Below are 16,545 nucleotides of genomic sequence, written 5' to 3' on the forward strand. Positions count from 1 at the left end.
GTCATTGTATGTGTAGTGCTCACCAGCTGTAGTCCACTCTTTGGCTTGACTTTAAGCAGCCACAGCTGGGGGTGGGAAATGGCGACATGAAAGAGAGGAAGCAAAATTAAAATAGAACGTGCTCTGGTTTCAGGAGGAAAACCACACAAAAAAATGGGTATCCAAATGATGGCCTCTCAATGTTTCTGGTTTGTGATGACAGAGCAGGTGCCGGAAGGTGGTCCTGAAAACCACACTGTTGCTGCTTTAGAGGCACTAGGTAGCATGTGAGGACACAGAGCTAATGTTCAAAGAGTGTTCCCATGTGCTAGCCATCGAGCTAAGTATATCACATACATATTTAATTTTAATGTGAGAATGGCCTTAGAGACTCTAGTAATCAGGATTATTAATTTCTTTTGGATGGTAGGCATGGAAGACTCCAAATATAGAAATATATGGTGATAACTTCTGATTTCTCACAATCCACCAGTCTAGTCTAGTCACTTAAAAGGATCTTCAAGGTGCATAAGTCTTGTTGATTAACCACACAAGTATAATAGATTCTGGTATTCATAATAAGATTCAGAATCTAAGAGGGGAAAAGTTACTGACATTTTCAATTCAAATGAACTCAATCTGACTGAAGTTGCTGGGGTTCCCTACATGCCAGGCATATGCTGGATATCAAGGCCATGGCTCTTTTAAGGAGCTGGAGTCTAGGGGTGGAGAAGGATGGGGTTTGGAGAGAGACATTCACAAAGCAAATAATTACAAGGCAATGTGATAATTACAGCATAGTAGAATTGCTTCAAGCAATTAAAATAGTTTGTGGGTGTTTTTTTTCCAGCCAGAAGGAGAATGATTTGAGTATAAATTGCAGCCACTTTAAGGGAAGCCTGGTGAACTCCATTGGCTGTGGCCATGGTAGATGTCTAGAGTTGTAAGAGAATTTCCATCATGCCATCCTTGGAAGCAGGCCGCATGGCATCAGCCAAGATAGAGAGCTTTGTGGGGGGTCCTCTTTGAGCTCCATGTGTCTCCAGGGTGCTCTCTCTCCAACTGTAGTGCTGTTGGGTTTTGAAAAATCTAGCATGCAGCTTCTGTAGCCAAGCAGTGTGCCAACTTCTATTTTTAACAGATCAAAGCCATTTTGACGATTGATACATGCAAGGTCTCTAGCCCATGGTGGTGGGTGAAGTTGACGCTCCCCTTTGGTGATGGATTCATTTGCCTCTTTCATGAAGTCGCCTAATGGGCTATTAAGCTGGCAGAGAGCATTTGCTGGGTCTGACATCTATGACAGCTATTTTAAGCCAGAGGGCGAGGGAGCATCTGTCACAATTGAAGTTGGTCCTAAGCATAACTGGCAATGCCGGATGGTGGGGGAGCATGGTCTATGCTCATGTTAATTTCTAGAGGTCAGATTTTGATGGCATGAGGTAGGAAAACCAGGCACAAAAACCTCTTTTGAAATAAAGTAGAAGAAATTAAGTATTAGGAAACTCATGGGATCAGCTTTGAAAAATGTAGGAACACCCCACCCCCAACCTGATCTCTTGGGCTGGGGGTATAGCTCCATGATAGAACACTTACCTAATTAATATATGCAAGCCCCTGTATTTATCCCTCTAACTGGAAAAATAGAACCCTCATCAATTTTTTAATAGCACTGTGTGCTTTAATAACCTAAAGGGGACAAAATTAAGTTCATCTGGTTATCATTTTATGATTTGACCTTAATATCTTATGTTTTGTAATTTTTCTCAGATAATTTTTTTTTCTTAGAGGATTTTTGGGGTGGGGTGGTTAGTAACTTGTTTGTTATGAAATAACTCAACAAACACTTGAACTTCTGTTCCATTTGGGCTGTATAGTTTTCACTGGGAATTTGTGTGTGGCCTGATCACTGGTCCGTTATAGGAAAAAAGAAAGCTTTCAAATAGGAAAAGGCACAGTTTGGCTTAAAGCTACCTTATATGGTTTGAGACATTAACCCAACCAATAGGAAGCTTAACTGTGGGGCTCTAGGCTCTTCCATCTCATGGTGGTATACACAGCAGGTGAAAGGATAAAAAAAGGACCTGTAGGGCACTGTGCTTCCAGATCCTAGTGTGTAACATGCTCGCCCCATGGTCAAAGGCTGTAGGGGTGTTTATGCATGTTTACATGTGCACAAGGGAAGGAAGCAGAGGAGCTCCTATTCATGTCCCACTGCTCTGGGTGAGGTGTGACAAAGGCTTGACCCTGACATGGATGGCAAGTCCATGTCAGATCTGGTGAGTATCTTTTTCTCCTCCTTACCATGGGAGATGGCAGAACTCCTTCTAGATCAGACACCTGTGTTCCTGATCCACTCAAGCCTGGCTGCCCTGCAGTGTTCCTGACTCGCTCTAGTCCCAGCCCACATGCGTGGCAGAGGTGAGCCAGTGGCCTCTTTGGACTATAGATGTTCTGTCCTCCTCAGTCTGATCTCTTGCCATTTCCAGGACTGGAGCAGGACAGCACAGTGTCACACTGGCTGGCCATCAAGGAGTGGACAGTGGCCTCAGAAAATGAACTTAGCAAATGCCAGTGTTTGGATCAGTTGTCTGGTTTAATGCTCTGAACATGACAGAATCTGATTACTGGTGGCCAGGGGAAGCTGGCCGGCACTGCTGTGGCATTTCAATGGCTCTCTCCCTCCTCTCACTAGATACACCTCTGTGGGCTTTTCACAACCTAAAATCCAGTCTGAGGGGCCAGCACTGGTTTATTGAATTCTGTGTCTTCATGCACCCCTGCCCAAAACCCTGGAGACCATCCGAAATGGCTCTACCTTTGTCCTTCCTATTACTGTGTCCTCTGACCTGTCCTATCTGCACAGTCAGTATCTTGCACACTTGCTCAGGGGATAGCAAGGACAGGTGTGTGTGTGTGTGTGTGTGTGTGTGTGTGTGTGTGAGAGAGAGAGAGAGAGAGAGAGAGAGAGAGAGAGAGAGAGAGAGAGAAAGCTGAAACAGAGACCCATCAGCTGGAGTGGGCTGGAGTTGCTGAAGCTGCTGGGCAGACACTTGGAAGATGTGAGAAGTTTAGCCCTCCTGGTCCTGACTTCTTGATCTACCTGGCAGAGACTCAGTGGCAGCTGTGCCTGAGGTCCCCAGTGAGAGCCCCAAGACTCAGTCAGTGTGTCTGTGAGCTCACAATTCTGTCATTCGGCTTGCTGTGGGCCTATAAGATAGAGGTCTCAGCTCACAGTTGGTTGCCCCTGGCACTGAAGATCAAGGCGCTGCGGTTCCACTCCTGAAATCAGATCTCCTTCTTTATTTTTTGAGAGGCCAAGAGCAAAGGAAAGTAGACTTTTTTTTTCTTGAAGCCTCCTCCTGTCAGAACTGAGGGTTTAACTAATTAGATTGGATGGCCACATCGCACATTTTCAGATGGCTGGGAGGAAACTAAGAGGAAGGGGAGGATAAAGGGAAGAAGTAAGGAGGAAGGAGGGAAGGGGAGGGAAGACAAAGACATCCCTCTCTTGACTTCCTGGCCTCAGGCTACAACCACACCCAACATTCACACACTGGCCTTGAGGCTATGCCCCAGGTACATAGAACGTGACTCAAGACCCAGACAAGCTGTGCTCACCTCTAGTGTGGGAGTCCTGTATCCTTCTCCCGCGTTGCAGCCACTTTATCAGTGTGACAGAGAACATTTGTGCTACATAGCGATCCATGCTGTGGCTAGGTGTGGAGCATGCAGAGAAAGTCCAGCCTGTATCAGAGAGGGAGAAGAGAGACAGGAAGGAGGGGCATGAGCGAGACAGAGATGGAAATACGGGCTTTGCACAGGAGACAAGGCATTGTAATCAATTGTTGCATAGTTCATTCCTGGGAATTGAAACATCCATCCTGGAGGGAGGAGAGAAGCTCATGCAACTTATCAGGCGTAGGGAGCACAGGATGTTACAAGATTTACTAGGTTTACTTAAGCAGTGCCAATTGTGGCAGAAAGGAACCACTCCCATCATCAGAATTGCAAGCTACACAGGGAGGGAACTCCAGAGATGAGGTTCTGTGAGTTGTCACTTATGCTGGGACGTCTTTTCAGTGATGCAACCATCTCTGAGTCACCTATGCTCCGCTAAGTAACTCCCCGTCTATGCTGCTATAAGTAGCACCACAGATAATCTCATGGGTGCACCAAGATAGATGGGCGAAGCTGTTTCTTTGCTTTCTTGTCAGAGCGCTATCTGGGGTGAATGGATGTTTGTTCACCCTCACAAACAGCAAGGCAGCATGGGCCTGCTGCTAAGGGGGACAAGAAATCACAGCTGAGACATGTCATGTTCACAGCAGACACCAAATGGCTGCTTACTTCCTCAAAGCTCTTCAAGGTCTGCTCAGTTTTGTGGGAGCAGCCCGGCCCATGTTCACATGTGGGAAGATGCTATAAGTGCCACTCTTTCTGTGTAGGGCATACCTAATCTGCCTCACTTGGCCTCTCTACTCTCATTCTCACTATCTGCCCTTTCGAGACTCAGACAACCTGCTTTGAGTCTCCTTCCCCTTGCCCTCAGTCTTGCACTACAGGCAGTTTGCTGTCCCTCTCTGTGACACTGGCCTTATAACCTCAGGCTTCCATCTTTGCCCAGTGACACCCGACTTTGCCATTGGACTTGATAGTTCAAGTCAGTCTGTTTGTCTGTATACAGCTGTTCTCCGTAACTTCTTCCTAGTTGGACTTCAGACTTCCACACCACAGAGCAGGCTGGATTCCTGGTCCATTCTTCCTCAGCCATCCCTGGATGGTCAAGTAGATGTTGTGGACCAAGGGGTTTGGGGTGGAACTATCAATAGTCACGATTCACTAACCACCCCTTTGTCCACGTGGGCTGTGGTGTTATGCTGATTCCTTCTCGGAAGAATCCAGTCTGTTGCTGTGGCTCCTTTGCAGATAAAGAAACCAGGCCAGGGAGGAAGGAGCTAACTGGAGATCCCTCTCAGCCTCAAAGGAGCCTCAGAGGAAAGACTCAGAATCCTGGCCTGAACTTTGGCCCTGTAGCATTTTTTCCCATTTCTGTTTTTGGCTTATGTTATGTAAAACAGCCTAATGAGGTAAACATCCCAGACAGCAGCATCTTAGGTCCCCTGCAGTGTCAGCCATTTTCCTTCTTCTCCTTCTGCTTCTGTGCCCAACTAGTGTTCAGCTCTCACTGTGTACAATCTGTTGTGAGCATCTCTTGCTTGCAAGAGCAGCATCCAGAGGGGTCTTTAGGAGCAAGAAACCATCTCTAGAATTGGGAAAGCTTGGTAGCACAAAAAAAACAAAACAAAACAAAAAAACAACAACCAATGGAGCCTTGCTATATGTTGCTTGGTAACGAAAAGTCCTTGTATTTTGCAAACCATTGCATGTCTCACTGTCCTGGATCCTGCAGGGAACATTGTAAACCTTTTGGGACATCCAAATAGCCTGCAGCCCAGAGGCTGCCCTGAGCCTGTTCTCCCAGCATTCCTGTGGTGTTATTGCGGCAAGCCAGGCAGAGAGAGCAAACCCTTAATAGGACATTGCATTTAGAACCCTCCTTTCTGCAGAAACTCAAACAGGGACATTTCTTCCCTCACAGCACTGCTGCCTGTCCAGATGTGCTTCTCTGTACTTTATTCTACTCTCTCAGGATTTTTTCCATAAAGCACATCCCCTAATTTGATGAGCCATTTGACCTTCTCTGGATAGCATTTTCTAAATTGACTTTTTCAGGGTCTGACCCAAAGAAATGAGGAGGGAGGAGACTACAGTAATATGGTAGTACATTGAATTCATTAACACACATGTAAATGCCAATTCACCTGCTTAGTGAATTGGAGTGGTAAAAGTTAATGCCGACAATGGGTTGGCAAGAGGGAGGGTTTGTTTTTGTGGGGTGGAGAAGGACAGAGGTCTGGAGTAGGAGTGGAGAGGAGTACGGTACAGTCTTCTGTGTTAAAGACATCCATGTACTGAAAGAGAACTGAGACCTGTTGTGTTGGCATAGCTACAGCCTTCAAGCCACAGTTCACGTGAATGTGCAGGTCCAGTTTTGTGCAGGGAATTAGTCAGAAGTCTGGCCTGGAGGCATTCTCGCAGTGTCTGCAGATTGGAAATTGTTTTCTGATGGCTGAGTAGACTGTTCTAGATGCCACCAGGGGGAACTGGGCACAGCCCACTGGCCTTTTCCATCTATTTGTTCATTTACTCAGTCAATACCCATGGAGTGCTTTTCGCTCTGAGAACCCCCATGTTTGGTGCTCAAGGGGATATTAAAAGATATTCTGCTTCCCAAATTGGGTGATGTATTTCTAGGTGCTGGCCAGGCAAGGAACCAACCTGCTTGTCATTTGGTGTTTGTTTATTGACTACAAAGACTGCAAAGGACAGTGTTGCCAATTTATCTATATCACAGGTCCCAACTTCCATACCTAAATCAAGGATTCATTGTGGGGGAAATAAAAGCAAGTTTTAACACGAGACATGCCAGATCACAGAGGCATGGAGTGGTATTTAGAGAAGGAAAACATGGGGGCTGTGTGGTATCTGCCTGTCTTGTCCCTCTCATGGGAGCTGTCCAAGCCTTGGGTGCTGACAAGGAAGCTCAATATTGTAGGTGAGTCTACCCAATCAGAGTGCAGCATCCAGCATTGATTGATGATACAGTAATGAGGTAGTTCTTGGTGCTAGCTGAGTATGCCCACACCAAGAACAACTCAGCAATGAAATGCTGAATCAAGGCATTGATGTCTAAGCACACTGTCTTCTGGCATCAAGGCCAGGGTGAAGACTATGAAATTGTAGGTGTGACTCTGGGATTCAGGACACCATGATTCATTTTCTAGGAAGGAGGCCTAGCCAAGGGGAATAAAGTCCTGGTTTCCCTAGAAACCTGAAGTAAGAGAGGGGAAAATTTGCAATAGAGAATAGTAGCTAAGAGAAAACTAGGATACACAAGGCAAAATGCCCATAACAAGATATATGGCCATTTAAGTAAGAGCTACAGTTCCAGCAAGTACTAGGCTTGGTTATGGGATTAAGGAAAGGAGTTCTGAATATGGGTGGGATTGTAGAGAGGTGTCTGAGAGGTGCCAAGACATGAAGGTAGCAATGTTCTAACTGTGGAGTCAAAGTCGTACCATTAGTACTGAGTCTATGGCCCAGCAGTCAGTATCATCAGAACATAGAAAGGCACATTTCTAGGTCCCAGACTAGACATTGATTTGGAAGCTCTAGGGATGGGTCTCAGAATCCTGTGTGATCCTGTAACACATTCCAGTCGGAGACCTTTTGGACTGACGGGCATGCTGTGGGCTGTTATAGTCAGAGGTGGCTCAGGTTGGAGGCACACGGGTACTGTGTGAGGGGTAGGAGATGGAGTCTGCTTTACAGTATCCTCTGACAGGCTGTCTTGATGTGGGTATACAGTTTTGGAGATTTAGTTCCCATCCACCCGTGTTGTGCTTTGAATGAAACAGCATGGGTGAGGTAAAGTGAATTTCCTTTTCTGCATTATGTGTTTAAATACCTGGCCTCAAATCTCTGTCTTGGATCTACAAAGTATTAAATTACTCAGAGGCAGACTTCACTGTGGGAGACTGGGTTGAGTTTGGGCTCTGCTGCCTCTTTAGATACTTGACCCCAGGCAAACAGTTTTAAGTGTTTTGAACCCAGTAGATGCCATCTGAAAAACCGAGGCAGTGATTTCCGTCTGGAGACTTATTATAAGGTTTAAATGAAATAAAATGATTCATGAAAGGTCTTTTGGTAACTGCACAGTCTGATGCCAACCAATATTAGATACTTTAATGTTGGAGCCAAGAAGATATCCTAGGTGCTGAGGTCCCCATGATACCCAGGATAGGGGTGATGCCTCTGCAGTGGCATTTCTCTGACTGAAGACTTTTCTGTTCTACTTAAGGCCGCCTGTGAGTGGGCTTCGATTGCATGAGTCTATGTGTGTTGTCTGTTTTGGGTTTGCTGTCTACACAGGTGTGTGCATTGGGAGCTCATATCAAGTGTGTGTGGCGTTGGAGTGGGAAGTGTGTGTGGCGGCTGAGAGTGTTATTATGTGACAGTGGCATATTGTGAGATAACATTCAGAAGCAGAAAATCCTGAGTGTTTGAGATCCTCAGTAGGATAGTAGCAGCCCTTAATTTATCAGTTGTATCCAATAAGAATGCTGTTTAGACAACAACAGCAACATGTTTCTGAGAGGAGATTTATGTACGAGGTGTCTAAAAAGCAGCATTTCTGAGTTCCGAAGGCAAACACGACATGAGTGCATTTGCAGTGAAATTGCCCAGGCTCTTCAGAAAGCTTTCTTTTCCTGCTGTAGCCCAGCCCCACCTTCTAGGAGGATATAGCTTCTCATAGATTCTATGAAAAAGGGAAAGCTTGTTGCAGAGGAGGATCCTGGGAGAGAGGTCTTGCAGGAAATATGCAGGTGGGTAGGTGGGATAGCAATGGGCAAAGAGGCTGCTTTATGTACAGCCTCTCCCTGGGTGGTTCATAGAGCTAGTCTTCGCGGTGGGTGTGGCTTCTGCACATTGTATTACTTAGTAAAAAGGACCGAAACTGATTTTTTTCTCTTCTTTCCCTGGTGTTTTAGTTTGAACTTGGAGGTTCATAGCAAGCCAGGAGGCCTGCATAGTTTCAAGTCATTGTGGCTTCCTAAAGTAGTTATGGCACAATGGCCTAGAGGTCTTGAGAGGGGGAGTTAAGACTTAATCTTTTCTCTCCTTGTGCGGGTCTCAGATCCCCTTCCCAGTTATTATTCCAATTAGCACCATCTAAAGGAACTTCCTGTTGTGATAAGTGTCTGCTCTGTCCAACATGGTAGGCACAAACCAATTTGGTTAGTGAGCACTTGAAATGTGACTCCTTCACAAAAAAGACACCGAAGTAGGGTGGAGACTCAATTGTGAAGAATGGGAGGAGGCAGGGGGATGAGAAAGGGTAGTGGGTGTTGGTGTGCCTGTGAAAATAACCAAGATTTATTATATGTTAGTATGCAATTGTCAAAAACTTAACAAAGAAAAGAGATATGACTGCTTTAACCAAGAAACTGAGTTTTAAATTGTATTTGATCTGAATTAATTTAAATTTAAATAGTCACAGATGGCCAGTGGCTATTGTATTAAACAGCCATTCCAAATGAGTAACTCTTCTATTTCTTATATGGATGCTACTTCCAAACTTAAACTTGACCATGCACATATTAAAAGCACACTCTTGTAGGTAATTTAGACATCCTGGCCCTGTGTATGGGGAGAAGAGCGCTTATTTCTTTATATCCATCAAATCCTGGGATTACAGTCTACCCTTGGACTTCCAGTACTCGTAACTCCAGAACTATCTGAGGTATTAGCGGTCCTTTCTACTGATCTTGGCTCTATGAAGGCAAAGAAAAAGAATAGAAAGGAAGTTCTCACTATCTGCCTGTGCCTGCCACAAGAAGGTTCTCTGGGAATAGCCATAGAAGGAAGCAAAACAGGGGTGTTATTTTGCAAGAGGAAGAATCTAGGCTGGGAGGCATGTACCACGGCATCCACTGGAAAGCATTAGCCTACGAGTGGCCCTGCACACAGTCTCTTGATTCAGGCTGAAATGGCTGGGCCTTGATTCTCCCACATTGGTCACTTCTTAGATATGGGCTTTTGAAGTGGGAGTACTGGAGGCTGATATGAGTCTCCCAGGACCTGGGTAACAGGTCCTGCGGTGAAGTGAGCCTGCTCTGTGTCCCATCCCAGTATTTACCGTGTAAATATCCTCTGAAGACATCTTCTGAGTTTTCTAGGAAGGTAACTGAGATGGAAGAGGTAGGAAGCTCCCCATAGCTTTAGGGAGAGATGCCCTTGGACACTGAATGTAGGATGCTGTGAGTGTAGAATCTATGCTCTTCTGCCCACCCACCCCAGGAGCCACCCACATCATCACCCATTGCCCCTGTTCTCCCAATGGATTAGTCCCCTCCACCTTCACCCTTCCCTCACTCTGCCCAGTCCTCCAAGCCACTGCCTAATGCAAATGAGGCAATGAGCAAGCAGGCTGCACACCCTCCATCTAAGAGCTGGAACATTCAGAAGAAATGAAAGAAGGCTATTTATTTTCCACTCCTCTGTTTTTCTTCTTCATTTAATTACTGCTATCACAACCGGATTGTTTTCTATTGCCTTTCATTGCAAATGTATAGTATTTCATCTACATTCTGAGTTAAAGATGCTTTTGTGGGCTACCCTAAAAACCCAATAATCATTTATAATAGACAGGACTTCTTTGGAAATGGGTTCTGAATTCTAACTAAGTGACTCACAAATGAGGTTTTTAGAATAGAAAGATGAAGTCTTTGCATCTTTCTACTCTCTAGGCAATTTTGCCTCTGAATGAACTTGCCATTTCCACTCTGCCTATACTTGCTTTTGTTAGGGAGGATTTCCCCTCCCCCCAAACCTGACACTCCCAGCTCCCTCTGTGAAAGCTGACTCCCCACTCTACATTCTCAGCCTATAACTAGCTGCTGATACAAAATTAATGAATGTCCCTTGAGGTGCCCTTTGTCAGCTTATATGAATGAAATCCCGAAACCCAACCATGGAACATCAAGTATCCTTGGTGTTAGGGCTTTTTCAGTCTCCGCCTCCAGTGTCACTTCACATTGGTGAAATGAAGCTAATTAATATACAGTTCCCTGAGGCTCTCTGCTTAGGCACCTGGCACCAAATTAGAAATGAGCAGTTAGAGGTGTGTGTGTGTATACTCCTGAAGCCGAGAGGCTGCTAAACACGGGTGTGGAGGTGACACATTTGACTGACATCAACATCTCTATTCCATCCATCTCACCATCACACTGCCTCAGTCCCAGAACTTCAGAGCCTGCCTGGTTACCATGGAAACAAGGAAGTACAATTGTACACAAGTTACTGCTGCCTCCTCCAAGCTTAGGGGCACATCCTTTCAGGAGATGGGAGGAGGGGAAGGGAAAGATCCCTTCAATCAGTTGTCCTTGAGTGTGGAAGTGGTGTAATGCCAATGGCAAGTTCCATGCCAGCTGTTCCCTCACCCTGTCAGTATAGGACTCTCCACCCCACACACCAGCACAGCCTGGTCAGAGTCACATGACCACTGTCATCCTCCTAGCCTATGTTAGCCTAGTTCCTACCCTTAGGAACTAAAGGAAAGCTTTTCCTTTCTAAGAAGTTGAAATCATTCCTCATTGGAAGGAGTAGTAGGTATGTCTGGTTTATGGGTAAGTGCTGAAACCCAGCTCCTTGTTTAGCATAGCTAAGAAATGTACGATTTAATAAAAACCACTAACCCCACTCTGTTCCCTCATGAAATGGAGGTAGAGGACTTGGGATCTTGAGTGTTTACAAGTCCCAGTCAGAATTTTGTACCAAGGCGCTATCTTTGGTGGTTCTTGGAATGACTGCTCAGGTCTAGCTTTCATTGCTGGTGATGCCTGAGGGTATGTGGTGTCCACAGTATTAGAGATAGGAGTGGGAGTGACCAGGGAGCCTAGAGTCTCTGAGAGTGTGAAAGAACAGGAACATGGGGTGAAGACGGTGAAGGCCAGTGCCAGAGGATGACAAGCAAATGCTATTACTGTATCCAGAGGAGACACAATAACAGGTTATAACAGTGGCATTTAAAATGGACCCAAGTATAGGCATACATTTTTTGCAACTTACTTTTAATAATGGTTCAACCTCTCCTCTAGCCTGTGACCCAGCAGAAGTAGTGGAAGAGAAAAGTTATTAGGATGGGGGAAAGTGGACTTGTTCATCAATGGTCTTTGGGGGCGATCTTGATATTCTTTGGCAGCAGTTCAGTCCCATAGCAAACACCAGATAGGACTCTTAGCAGCTGCAGATCAGTCCTCTAGGCAGGCAGATCCCAGGCACAAACCAGTAGCTACAGTCCAGTCCTTTTAGGAAGCAGACAACAGGCAGCTATAGTTGAATTCTAAAGAAACTGCCAGGCTTGCCACTTGCCCTGAGCCGGGGCCACAGAAGCAGCAAGCTGCGGCAGGAACCTCATGAGCAGTTCTTGGGTGAGTTTCTCAATGGTGGTGTTATCACGAGTTGAGCTCAACAACTCGATGTAAGGCAAACCAATATAAGTGTATTGTTAGCAAAGAATAACAAGGCAGAGCAAACTAAACCAGGGTCTTCTCCCACAGTGGGGTCATATTTATTCTCCTTCATCAAGCATCCTTTCACGTGTTTGCTATATCTAAAAATCCTTTCATCTGTGTCTGCTTTAGGAAAACAGTCTTTTATGTGTTTGGTTTAGCAAGACATCCTTTTACCTGTGTGCCCCAGCAAACCATCATTTGACATAACTGACTTTCCAGGGAACTAGATGTTTCCACTTCACCCAAACACACCGATTGTTTATTCAAGTAAGATGTGTTGCATTTCTACCATTCACCAAGAGCTCTTCTAGACTTTGGATGGAAGAAACCACAATACCTGCACACATGGAGCTTTCTGTCTTATGTGACGATAATGATCAAATACCGAATGCTTAGTACAGATGTTTCAGGGACTCCATTATGTCTTTCATTTGCATTGTGTCATAGAATCACCAACTTCTATGAGGCACCTGCTCTATCTGTTTGACACTTGAGGTTAAAGAACTTATCGAGGAGTATGAGTGTATGGGTGGTACGACTTCATGATACCTTAGCACAGAATGGATGGAGGAGGCAGAACCTAGACTCCGTGAGAAGCCATCAATGGTATCCTAAGTCTCAGATAATGTTTCTACATAGCAGTGACATGTGAGACTCGTTTTATAAGGGGACGAGGCCAACTGCTAAAATGTGTGTATTAACGTACATATAGTAATGTGGGGAGAGCTGAGGTTTTGAGACTCATGAACAAGGTGCACACAAGCTCCTGTGGCTGTTTTGTAACTTCCCTGCAGATGTGCAGTTCCTGATTCTTAATATCTGAGAGTCCTATGTATCAGTAATGCCTATAAGCAAGGAAAACTAGAAACTTCTAGAACACAAGTTGTTCTTGAAGTATAGGGACTAATCAGATATTTTTATTGAGCTGATACTTCGATTTTCATATCTGGAGATAATCTTACATTCAAATTGAACCCAGGCATTTGATAGGGATTATTTCCTCCAAAACTCATGTTGATATTTGATTGACTTTACACTACTGTTGGAAGGATGGTGCTGTTGAGAGAGATTAGATTATGATCCAATGAAGGGATTTACCTTTCTTATGGGATTGGATTAGTTACTACAAGGGTGAGTTGTTAGCTATGTATGGTGGTTCACACTTGTAATACCTGTACTTTGGAGGCTGAGGAAGGAGGACTGTAAGGTCCAGGTCATCTTGGGCTACAAAGTGAGACCCTACCTCACAGTCTCCATGCCCCCCCCCAAATAAAAAAAGTGTGAGTTGTTCCAAAGTAAGGATGACCCTTGATTCTTACCTCCTTTGTACCACCACTTTGACTGTGAATTGAAGTTGCATGAGACCCTCACTGACACCGTGATCTTGGACGAGAATCATAGGGTGAGTAAATTATTTTTCTTTATAAATTACCCAGCATCAGGCAGTCTATTATAGCAACAGAAAAATGGACTAACACAAGTTTCTAAGAAATGCATGAAGCATGTAATTTTTGGTCTATGAGTCTTAAGGTTGACCTTTAAAAAATTCCTGTTGTTAAGCAAGTCCACTCTTAACATAGACATTAGCTCAAAAAAAATTAGTTTTCATGTGTATTTTATTTTATAAACTAGATACAACAAGACCAAACCCTTGTTATTTTTTTCTTTTCTAGTCAATTGAAAAATTTAGAATTATTTGTGAAAAATGAAACTTAATTGAAGCACAATTCATAAATTTACTAGTTGACTATGAACTCAGATTCAAAGAGCCCCTCTTCTGTTTTCAAAGTGTGAGCCTCATCTAGGAGCCATGAGAGGGAAAGTCAATGAGTGCCTATCACTTCCTCTTGGAAGGAGGGTTCTGCTGGCTGCTGTCTTCCTGGGTTGGAGCCATGAATAATTAAACATGGTCCTGGCTCCCTTTTTCTTTCTTGAGGTTAAGCTTTATAAAAATTGCATGGCAAAGGACTGGTGAAGGAGTGGCTGGTATCTTCCATATCAGCTGAGGGGAACCTCCAGAGTTGCTTCTTAATATCCTGCACAGGCTTCTGGGAATATGAGTCTCCCTCAGCTGTGGATGAAAGCAGGGGGAGGTGCAGCCAGGTCTCCTCTGGATGTGTGGTTTCCCTCGCCACCCTGGGCATCCTTCAGGAAGTACGTGGATGGAGCACTGTTTCTACACTCATTACTGATCAAGTTGGTCGTCATTGTTGGCCTCATCATTAAATATTTATGGGTTGCTGAGTGAAAGGCAACTGTTGAACAGATGGGGCACCCTTTTCAGAAGCCTCCCAAGACTACCTAATTCATCTCTTTCCCTGGGATGGAGTCTCCTGAGGAAGAATCTCTAAGCATGAGTTAATTGATTATAACTGGTATTGTTCATTTTTTGGGGGGAAGGAGAATACTTGGTGGCACTTTAAGGACTTGTGAGCGTAATTTAAAAGATGGTGTAGTTCCTTTGAAACTTTTCCCCCTTACGGGTCAGTATATAAAGTATATATAGTTTCTGGCTAGGATTCAACTTGGGGGACCAAATGTGTGTGTGTGCGTGTGTGTGTAGTATAAGACTTGAAATCCTACAGAATAAGGCTGAATTAGTTGAAGAACTGTCAAGGAGCCTGAAATGTAATAGTAAATCCAGTTAATTTTGGAAAGAAGGAGGGCATTTGAGACAGATGTCATCCTTAAATGCCACTCGGGACTGCAAGCATTTAACCATCATCTGAATCCTTTGCCTGTCTCTGTTCAGTCCTTCCCTACAGATTAACACATAGGTCCACCGAGTAGGGGAGGAGCCTCTCCGTCTTCCTAGTTCTCATCACATCTCTGCATCTCTTATTTTATCCCTTTCTTCCTCCATCATCTCGTGTATCCCAATTACCAATTAAGACATAGTTAGTATGGAATAGTTTGATGGAAAAATGTCAAAGAAGAGGAAAAAGAGTCACCCAACTTGTCACCATTAAAAACAAATGACTGCCATGGAGTAGATTCTTTGCCCTTCTTTCTGTAGTACAAATATGTCATATATGATTTATGTATCCTATATATTATTTACAATTATAAAAAATTATCAGATTGATAAATTTCCCCTTGTTATTAAGGCACTTCATAAACATAATTTTAATGGCTTCACAATCTTCTACCATACGGATACACATAACTTACTTAACCTTTCCTATAAAGTTAAATGTTTATATTAGCTACTTCTCCATGACTATAATGTTATAGTGATAATTTTCATGAATAAATGGTTATGTTTCTGATAATTTGTATAGAATAAATGCTGAGAACAAGTACAGTTGGGTCAAAATATAGAAATTCATGTTAGGTTTATTAATTTCTTTTAGATTTATTTTACGAATGTGGGTCTCTTACCTGTATGTATGTGTGCACCATGTGTATGCTTTATGCCTACAGAGGTCAGAAAAGGGAGTGATGGAGGCCCTGGAACTGAGTTATGGATGGCGGTCAGCAACCATGTGATGCTGGGAAGGAAACCTGGGTCCTCTGCAAGAGTAACAAGTGCTCTTAACCACTAAGACATCTCTCCAGCCCCACTTTTTTGATTCTTCATAGATAATGCCAAATTGCATTAGAGATAATGAGTCAATCTGTAGTCTTATCTGGCTTATCTGAAAACCCCCTTTCTACCTCCAGGTCTATGCTCATTCAACTGAAGAATAGTTCCTCAGTTTTGAAAGTTTCATTCCTATGCTTATGACAAGAGTTGATTTTGAGACATTACATTTGCATTTCTGCTCTTTTTTTTTTTTTTGTCAACATCTCTGAGTAAAGTGAGTCACCGTTAACCATCCTAGGCTTCTTTGCTATCATTTGGGTCTGCTGACCTGGGGCCCCATCACTGAGCTCACGGAAGGGACAACAGGACCGCCAAAGAATTTTGAAATTAATCTACATTTTGCAGTTTGTGCAAAAAAAATGTAATTAGATTCATTCTCCAGAGGTAATGTATTAATGTAATCAATGATTGCAGTTACTCAGAATGTAACCTTAAGAAAAATTGCAGATTTCTCATAAAAATAAACACTTGCTTAGTAAAATAATTCCACACTTAGTACCAGCGATTTCTATTGGCTATTCTATTTTTTTTCTATTTGGCATGGAGTCTCCTCTGTAACATTATTATTTAGGGACGGAAGCAAGGCCTGATTCTTAGATGGTGGAAGGTCTCTTTAAAATACCCCCTTGCATGGTGGAGAGCCGCTGATGCCTGGTGGGGCTTGCAGAGAGTCATGGCTCTTATTTCAGACAATTCTGTGTCTGCCTAGCACGTGCTTCACATAATTAGCCAGAGCATCTAGTCAGCTTTGGTTTATCCATACACCACAACTCTGGGTGAGCATGTGATTCATTCTCTCTCTCTCTCTCTCTCTCTCTCTCTCTCTCTCTCTCTCTCTCT

General features: G+C 43.9%; 1 protein-coding gene across 1 annotated transcript in view; it reads left to right on the forward strand.

Moving 5' to 3' along the window:
- Nucleotides 1–16,545, forward strand: part of Tmem178b (transmembrane protein 178B) — a 366,359-nt gene that overhangs the window by 125,913 nt on the left and 223,901 nt on the right. The window lies entirely within an intron of this gene.

This window comes from Grammomys surdaster, unplaced genomic scaffold, assembly GCF_004785775.1.
Source record: "Grammomys surdaster isolate TR1022 unplaced genomic scaffold, NIH_TR_1.0 186, whole genome shotgun sequence".
Taxonomy (NCBI): Eukaryota; Metazoa; Chordata; class Mammalia; order Rodentia; family Muridae; genus Grammomys; species Grammomys surdaster.